The sequence below is a fragment of the Marmota flaviventris genome, chromosome X (genome assembly GCF_047511675.1).
Source record: "Marmota flaviventris isolate mMarFla1 chromosome X, mMarFla1.hap1, whole genome shotgun sequence".
Classification (NCBI taxonomy): Eukaryota; Metazoa; Chordata; class Mammalia; order Rodentia; family Sciuridae; genus Marmota; species Marmota flaviventris.
Window position 1 is genome coordinate 81,316,578 of NC_092518.1, and position 10,352 is coordinate 81,326,929.

The window sequence follows — 10,352 nt, forward strand, 5'->3', positions numbered from 1 at the left end:
GAGAGAGAGAGAGAATTTTTTAACATTTATTTTTTTTTTTTAGTTTTTCAGCGGACACAGCATCTTTGTTTGTATGTGGTGCTGAGGATTGAACCCGGGCCGCACGCTGAGGATCGAACCCCGGCCGCATGCATGCCAGGCGAGTGTGCTACCGCTTGAGCCACATCCCCAGCCCCAGTGTGTGTTCCCTTCTTTAGAAGTTAGATATGAGAGAAACAATACATGTGCCATTACCTAAGCTCTCTAACATAGCCACTGATTTTCATGTCATCATAAGTTTATGTATTGGGAGTGTGAGAATCATGTTGCATTTATCTCTGGGTGAATTTATACTTTATATCCTCAACAGTGTTTCTACTACTGGGAGAAGTTTTGGTCAGCTCCAAAGTCTTTTCTTCTTCACTCAAACATATTTGAATGTCTATTGTGTTTCAAGACTTATCTTTGGTATTGAGGACAATAAAGTGAATATTGGTCCTTACCCCAAATAATCAGTTCTGCTTTCCTTAGTACCTCTTAATACTTCTACTTCTTCTGAATTTGAATCATGATTAAAACAAAGAAATTTTTGATAAAATTACAAAGTGAACATTTCTATGTGATGAGAATAACAAAAGTGCTGTAGAAAACAAAATAGATGTCATGATCCATATTGTTTCCATTTTTACAGGATATATATATATATATATATATATATATATGTGTGTGTGTGTGTGTGTGTGTGTGGTGTGCTACAGAAAAATGTGCCTTAGAAAAGAGTCAGATGGACCTGAGTTGGAATACTGGCTGTGCTACTTACATAGATGTGTGACATTGAGTAGGAAACTATGATATTTTTCCGTCTACAAAATGGGCATGATGACATATCTTTCTAAGAAAGTTTTGGAGATAAAATGAAGTAGTATCTATCTGTCCATATATCTATCTAAATTGTTTGGGATATAGTAAGCACACAGTACTTATTAGCTCTTAAGTCCAAAGCTTACCCATCTCTATCCAACATTCTCAGCAGTTTATAGTTTCATTTTCAATAATAGTTCACTTCTATAACAAGAATGTTTCTTTAAAACTTAGATTGGCAGGCCTTAAAATTGAAAACATCAACCTTTCTGTAAAAAGAAATATGCTTTTAAGCATGAGTCCTGTCAGGAGATGCTATGTACCACACCCTTGCACCCCATTCTTGATTGACTGAATGGGTGATCACTGTGTCAGGAAGTTCCACTATGTGCTTTGAGCTTATGGAGAGAAGTCTGCCAATATGAACTCATTGATGTCTATTTATTTCATCTTTTTAAAAAAAAGAATATGTCACCTGTGTAAACATATTCAATATAGTTTTCCCAACTAGGTATGTCCATTTCAAAGATGGAAAACAGCAAGCTTGTCAGTCTTGTCAGTTTATAAGCCTTGGGAGAGAAAAGTGAAACCATTTAGCTGACAGTTTCAGGAAAATAAATCTTGAAATCTTGAACTCTCAGACTTTAGCTTCTGAATTGTATGCTCACCTGAAATAGATTTACAAATGAAAAGATGACACCTTGTGAGATGGCAGCCCCTATTAGAGATGCAGTCAGTCAGAGCATGCTGGTGACCATGGTCTGGTGAAACAGAGACTGAATTTGTGTTGTATTTGGCTTCTACTACCCTTTTCTTCATCTTTCATCTTCTCATTCACCCATGTTTCCTGTGTGCTTTTCCTAATTATCCAAATGTATTTTGGGGAGGGTATGAATGCCAATGATTTAGATCTTACTATCAACATAAATCAAGGTGTTTATCCCTTCCAGAAGTATTTTTAAATTAAGTCTTATATTGAGATTATTTCATTTGTTCATTAAAAATTGAATAGAAAATTGTGTCAGGCATTCTTCTAGGAGATGGAATTATAGACACAGCCCCTGATATTATGGAGTCTAGAGTTTAAAGGGGAGACAGACATTCTTTAACCTCACAAAATATATATAATTTCATACTTTAAAAAATCAATAAAAGAAAAAATGCAAGAGGGAATGAGAGATTTTAACATAAGGGCCTAAGTTTTGGAGATCATGGAAGACATATCTTGGGGAAGTACATGAAAGCTAAAATTTGAAGGAAAGGTAAGAAACCATCAGGCTTAGGTGATAGAATAAAGATTCAGAGCTGAGGGGGTAAATGTTGTAGGCAGAAGTATTACTAAGTACAAAGGTCATATGGTGAGAGAAGGATTGGGACTTGAGACTTTGTGGGGTGGGGGGTGTGGAGAGAGTGCACACACAAGTGAAACTGAAGGTCTTCCTTCTAAGGTATAGGGGCATCTCCCATAACTTTGAAGTGAAAATCCTGACTGTAGCTATATATTCTCTCTTATGAGTCTCATTCTTCTACACATATCTTTTTCCCAAGTTCAATATAGACTGTTTTCATTTAGGTCTGACTGGCATAAAAGTAAATCTTGGGGTCTTTATGCAGTATCTCCTATGTGAGAACATTGTGAAAAGTATGACGTCCTTTGAACCTCACATCTGTCCTATGACAATGATATTACCATGCTCATTTTACAGAGAAGAAAACCAAGGCCTTGAAAAACTAACTGGCTTGTCCAAGGTAAAAGATATAAGTCTTTGGCACCACACTTATTCTGTTTGCTCTAATGTTTGCTCCAAATTAGAATTTAATTTCAAGCCAGATTTTGTTGAATTCTGTCTCCACATAATAACAACAAGCAAGAATGATTCTTCAGATTATAGAGCTTCAGAGAGTCTTGGTCTTTCAGTAGTCCACATTTTACTAGTGAAACAGTGACTGAACTGATATATTTTAAGCAAATGCAGGTCTGGCTATAAAATAATAATTTGAGGTTGTTAGGGAAAATGTAGCAATGCATCATTTAAAATGTTAATTATACCAATGATATCAGCAAGGTCACTGTTATGTTTTCACAAAACAGTAATTTTCCAGCCTTCCATGGCCAATTGTCTTAGACTTTTGGATTTTGTTAGGAGGTTTTTGAAACTGTGGTGGAGCCCAATATTTCAAAGGCCCATTTTGAGAGTATAGACCCATACTCCAGCAACATACCTGTTGAATATTGTTGGGGATTGAGACCTACAAATGACCCCATTCCCTTGGAAAGTTGACTGTACTCCCCTTTGCCTCAGTACCTCAGTACCTGCTACTAGAACCATTTTACAAGTGACCCAGGAGGGACTATACTGACTCATGCCTCATGTGACAGGCCTACTGACTTCCATCCTGGCTGTGAACTCTGAATGACTATAAAACTCAATTCTAATTTCTTTCAACTCTGATTGGAAGGCAGTTCTACCTACACAGGCAGAGATAAGTCTTCCTGTATCAGTGAACAGGTCTTCCTAAAGATGCAGAGAAGTTTGTGGTGGTATCAAATACAGTGATCACTGAAGTTAGGTAAATGTGAAAGGCTGCAGCTTTTTCTTAGATATGGCCAAAAGACCTGACAAGAACTATTAGAGGAGGAAAAGTTTATTGGGGGCTTGCAATTTCAGAAGTTTCAGTTCATAGATGGCCAACTGCATTCCTAGGGTCATGAAATGAGGCAGAATATCATGGTGAAAATGTGTGGTAGAGGGAAGAAGCTGGGGACATGGCACCATGAAGCATAGAGAGAGCTCTCTTCACCTAGACAAAATATAAATCCCAAAGGCATGCTCCCATTGATGCACCTCTTGCAGCTACACCCTGCCTGCCTAGAGTTACCACTCAGTTAATGATTAGGTTAATACCCTCACAACAAAATCATTTCACCTGTAAAATTTTTTGAATTGTCTCACACATGAGCTTTTGGGGGATATCACTTATCTAAATTTACTATAACATTCTGCCCGAGGCCTCGAAATGCTCATTCTCATCTCAAAATGTATGATAAATTTAATTCATTTTCAGGAGTCCTAATGGTCTTTAACAGTTCCATCATCGCCAAAAGGCCAAGTACAAAGTCTCTTCTGAGACTTAAGGTGAACTCTCAGCATTAGCCCCTGTAAAAATCAAAAGTAGATAATACATATACAGTTTATAAAGGCACAAAGTAAACATTTCCATTCCAAAATGGAGAAATAGGGGCACAGAAAGAAGGGATGGGAGAAAGCCAAGAGCTGTGGTGCACGTCTGTAATCCCAGTGATTTGGGAGGCTGACACAGGAGGATCCTGAGTTCAAAGCCAGCCTCAGCAATGGCGAGAGGGCTAAGCAATTTAGTGAGACCATCTCTAATAAACTATAATATAAATAGGGCTGGAGATGTGGCTCAGTGGTTGAGTGCCCCTGGGTTCCATCCCTGATACCAAGAAAGAAAGAAAAGAAAAAAAGAAGGGATGGGACCAAAGCAAACTGTGTTAGCTGACAATCAAGTCCTGTAGTTACAGTCTGGCATCTGAAGCACATGGCATCTTGGTATTCTCTCTAAAGTGTTTGTGTGCCTTATGGCTCCACCCCTATGGCTTTACTAGTTAGAGTCCACATGGCCCCTCTCTTGGGTTATCTCTGCTCAATTCCTACAGCTTTACTTGGCAGATATTTTTGATGGCTTTTGTATTTATTAATCTTGGGGTTTTCCACTGCAGCTTTGACTTCCTCCTCACATCTCCATGCATGACTCTCTCAGGGAGTGCCCACAGAGACTCAGATCCTAACGCACTTTGCCTGGCCTCCCAAGGCTTCTTTTGAAATTTTGGTGAAAACCTCCATGACCCCCTAACTCTAACATCCTGCATTCCTGCAGAACCATCAGCATGTGGTTGCTGCCAAGGTCTGTCAACCTCTCCAGCAGTAGCCACGCCTCCAGGGCATAGCTGCTGCAGCCTCTGAGAGCCTGAGTGGGTGAAAACATTGAAAAAACTTCCTAGTCCCCTTTGTGCAAGAAGAGTGACCCACAGGTATCTTCTCAAGGAAATTTTTCCTTTTACACTCTTGAGCCTGAGATGGATGTGGTCTTGCTAATTCCTGAGATGCCCTCAAGCCATATTTCCTATTGCCTCTGGGTTATGTATTTAGTGTTTCTTTAGTGACCAATATTCCTTACCCTAGTTTTACTTAGTTTTCTGGTCAAATTGTAAGTTTTTCCAAATCTTACTCCTTTGCCTTCTGCTCCTGATAATCTAAATAAACTTGGCTAAAGGCTGCCAGCAATAAACATGGCACTGCATGAATACTACATTGACTAGATTTCTTCCTCCAGATTAATTAGTACATCACCTTTAAATTTAGCCTCACTGAAATTCTCAGGATATGAGCAAAAATGCCGACAATTTCTCAGCCAGAACATTAAACAATGGCTTTTATTTGAATTTTCAATAAAATCCTCCCTTTTCTCTGAAAACTCTTGATCCCAATTTTCACTGTCCACAGTCATATCAGCATTCAGGTCTTCTGAATTCCCACCAGAATTGCCCATTAAGGTCCACTGACAACATTCTCAACCTTTTCCAGTTTGCATTTCTAAACTTCTCAAAATTCCTCTCACAAATTCCAGAAAAGCCCTAGAAGCTTCTGAACCACGTGGTTGTGGTTATGTGGTTAGTCACTGCAATGGCCCCACTGTTAGATACTAATTTCTGTTTTAGTTTTTCACCACTGTGACCAAAAAATCCTCTCAAGAACAATTTTAGAAGAGGAAAAAATTATTTGGGCTTCATGGTTTAAGAGGTCTCAGTCCATAGATAGCCAGCTCCATTTCTTATGGTTTGAGGTGAGGCAGGATGTCATGATGGGAGACTGTGTTAGAGAAGGCAGGTGGGAACATGGTACCAGGAATGTTCAACAAGGACAAAATATATGTGTGAAAGGCACACCCTCCCAATGACCCACATCCTCCAGCTATACCCTACCTGTCTACAGTTGCTACATAGTTAATCCTTATCAGTGGATTAAAACACTGATTAGAAGCTCTCATAACCCAATCATTTCACCTCTTAACTTTCTTGCATTGTCTCACACGAGCTTTTGGGGGGCACCTAATATTTAAACTATAACAGCTGGGATATAGCTAAAAGCAGAGGTTGGACAAAGAAGGACATCAGCAGAAGCTAAGGCTAGAATTTTAAACAACTCAAAAAGTATTTTATTAATTCCACAGTACATTTTTACAGATTACATGGGCCAGAGGTTGTAAACTGGCTTCCCAGTTCCATCAAAGGTATGTTTTCTCTGTCCTGTACAGTGATGTTTATAAGTCAAACTGGTTTCTAACATTGAAAATGGGTGGCGGCGGGGTGTGGGGATTGTATATACATCTGGATATCTGGTTTCTCTTGAACAATCAGAATTTTAGCAGAATGGGACCTGTATTCTCATAAAGCAATGATCAATTGGAGCTTGGATGTACTATTTTGATCGAGTTAGAGTTCTCAAGTTTACCAGTGCTCCTTACTGTTTCCCTGATTTTATATATGTTATAATCTTCCATAACCTTCCTATTTAGAATATTGATTTTCTGACATTTGGAACTTTTACATCATCTGACCTAAATTGTTTACTTTGCTCTTTTAGGCATTTGAGTTTGTGATCACCTGGGTTAGATCAAAATCTCTATTGTAGAGATGCTAAGGTCGCAGAAGATCATGTGTCTGGCACATGATCTCACAGCTTGGAAACAACAAAATCTAGACTAAAATATGACTCCTCCTTCATTGTAAAGGTTTCTACTGCATTGCATTTGCAGTTATGCACAAATAGCACATGGAAGTCTTTTGAACAATTGCGGTTCTGTCTTCCCTTGTCAGTGATCTCTCCTTTCCTTTTCCTACTCTAGACAGGAAAGAAAAAACTCTTCTTTGTTACTGTTTATTGTAGTCTTCCTGGATAAGTCTTATTTTTTTAATGTGTGCTCTATTATCCAAGGACATTTTATAACTTCTTTCTAAGAGAATTCAAGTTCTTTGTGGTAAAGTGAGCTATAGCAAGTCTTTAGGTGGATACTGCATTCTTAGAGTGTCTAAGATCATCTACATTGGATTGAATTTATGTTCCTAAACCCTGTTATTTTCTGAGACAGAGATCCTAAAATCTATTATTTTAACCATGAAAGTACAAGGCAAATGTCCCTGCCATTTCTTAGACTAAAAGTTCTAAAAACAAAGGTTCCCTATTCAAATTTTATAACATCTGTTCTCTAAGTTAGAGCCAGTATTATACCATTTCAAGATGTATGGTTGGGCTGGGTGGTGCATGCCTGTAATTCCAGTGACTCAAGAGGCAGAGGCAGGATGATTGCAAGTTCAAAGCCAGCCTCAGCAACTGAGTGAGGCTCTAAGCAACTTAGTGAGACCCTATGTATAAATAAAAATATAAAAAGGGCTGGGGATGTGGCTAAGTTGTTAAGAGCCCCTTGTTTCAATTCCTGCTACAAAAAAAAGGAACATATGATTTGGAACTTCAATGTTTCTCAGTCTCAGACATTCAGAAATTGGTTCTCAATGCTACAGTATTCAGAGTGGTGCTTTTGGGAAGTGATTGATCCTGAGGGTTCTAACCTCATCTGTGGATTAATCCACTGATGAAATCATAGCTGGACGAACTACTGGTAGTTGAATGAAACAATAAGCAGTTGTGTTTTGCTTAATAGAGTGGGTCCTTGGGAATGTGACCTTGGGGACTATGTCTTTTACCTGGCCCTATATGCTCTTTCACTCTACTTCTTGATTGCCAGAAGATTATCTGTTTTCCTCTGTCAAACCCTACTACCATGATGTTACTGTCTCATCACAGGCCTAAAACGCAATTGAGTCAGCTTACCATGGGTTGATACCTCTGAAACAATGAACCAAAATGAATCTTTCTTCATCTAAGTTTATTTCTCAGGTATTTTATCACATTGAAAAAAGCTGACCAACACACATCATAAACAGAAATATCTTATGAAATTTCATTTCATAAATAGAAGAAAGATCACTGGAATAGAGGGAAGGGAACAGTGGAATGGAGGAGGGGACAGAAACGAGAAGTACTGTACACTGAATTGGAGCAAATTATATTTCATGCTTGTAAAATTCTGTCAAAATGACCCCTAATATTATATGTGACTAAAATGATCTAATTAACAATTCACATTTCACATACATTTTGTTTAGGCTACACCGTTAGTTGTTAATATTTTCCAAGTTGGAATGGAATTAAAGGGGAAATTTTTATTTGTTCCAAATTATCAGATTCAACTGTCTATCCAGAACACATTTATCAGGAATGGTCAATATTTCAAGTTACATAGACTTGTATTTTGAGATTGAATTAATTCCCAAGTGTGCATTCATTTTATATCAACATTGAAACAAACATTAAAACAAAACTACTCTGATATATCATCTCACTCCAGTCAGAAAGGCAGCTATTATGAAGACAAACAACAATAAATATTGGTGAGGATGTGTGGAAAATGGTACACTCATGCATTGCTGGTGGGACTGCAAATTGGTGCAGCCAATATGGAAAGCAGTATGGAGATTCCTTGGAAAACTGGGAATGGAACCACCATTTGACCCAGCTATCCCTCTCCTAGGTTTATACCCCAAAGATGTAAAAACAGCATACTCTAGGGACACGGTCACATCAATATATATAGCAGCACAATTCACAGTATCTAAACTGTGGAGCCAAACTAGATGCCCTTCAGTGGATAAATGGATTAAAAAAATGTGATATATATATATATATATATATATATATATATATATATATATATATATATATATATATACACACAATGGAATTTTACTCAGCAATAAAAGAGAACAAATCATGGCATTTGCAGGTAAATGGATGGTGTTGGAGAAGATAATGCTAAGTGAAGTTAGCCAATCCCCCCCCCCCAAAAAAAAAAAAAAAAACAAATGCTGAATGTTATCTCTGATATAAGGAGGCTGACTCATAGTGGGATAGGGAGGGGGAGCATGGGAGGAATAGATGAATTCTAGATAAGGCAGAGGGGTGGGAGGGGAAGGGACAGGGCAGGGGATTAGCAATGATGGTGGAATGTGATAGAAATCATTATCCAAAGTACATGTATGAAGATAGGAATTGGTGTCAACATACTTTATATACAACCAGAGATATGAAAAATTGTGTTGTTTACGTGTAATAAGACTTGTAATGCATTCTGCTGTCATTTATTTTTAAAAAATCAATAAAAAACAAATATGAAATCTAAATTTTAGCAGTTGCTTCTCAAATTGGGGATCTATAAGTTTTGGGGCTTGGACTTCCTGTCACAAGGCTTGTATTATTGTTCTGAGCAATTTGGGTGCTGGGAGCAGAGAGTGGAATGAAATACTCTTAGTAGGCATCTGGAGAAAAGTATCTGGTAACATTTAGTCTACATAATTATCTTGTTTCATTTCTATAAATACCAAGGATTGTCCTGTCAAAAGTGTATATGTATTTTAGATAACTTCTAATCACAGAAGGAGAATATGAAATTGGCATATGGTTAGAAAGCTATTGGTTCTTGCAGAAATTTGTTAAATGGAAAACAGAAACTCTCATCCCATTTAACTTAAATACAATAACCTACATAAACATAACCGTGCTTGTTCTCACAGGGTGGATGCTAATCAATGAGCCAGTCAATTCAAAATGTATTAGCCAATTCATACAGGATTTCACATACTGAATATTGACATTAAACATTGCTCTTTTAAATTGTCTACTGCTAAACCAAATGATAAATTAACCATAGATTTAGAATAATGGAATTTAGGTTACTAGAAACAGGATTTCTTAACTCCTAGGGGAAGAGTTCATGCTGTCAGAAACATAGCTAGGAAAATAGCAGAAGAGTAATGAAATAGTGAGCATCATATTTCCAAGAGAGTATGTTAAGGCATAACTGAAATTGCATGGTTTGATTTTACATCAAGATAATTAGGATATGACTGGTCTAGTCTCCTATCTCTGACTCTTAACATCACTGAGCTGACCATACAATAAGATATTTTTTTATTTTTTTGTCCTACTTGTGTTTTATGTGAATTGTGCATTCTTTTGATGCCATGAAAAATTATCAAATATGAATATGTTCTGTTTTCTTTTTCTTTATAAACTTATATGCATTTATTAGAAATTTGAGCTTAAAAATGGTTGTGATAATTTTCCTGATTGTTTTGCTTCAAGGGTTTAGGTGTAGAATACTTTGCTAAGGATATTCAAGAAAAATCTTGCCATATACAGTGAGGTTTTGTAACTTACCTGAAGGCAAAATGCAGGATTAGATGACATGATAAAATGAATCAAGAGAGGCTCATGATTTGCATTGATTTCCTTTTGAAAAGAAAAGTTATTGGCTAAGTTAGATCATAATGAGTTCCAATATCCCGAGGTCATAGATATTAAGGCATGTTAGCA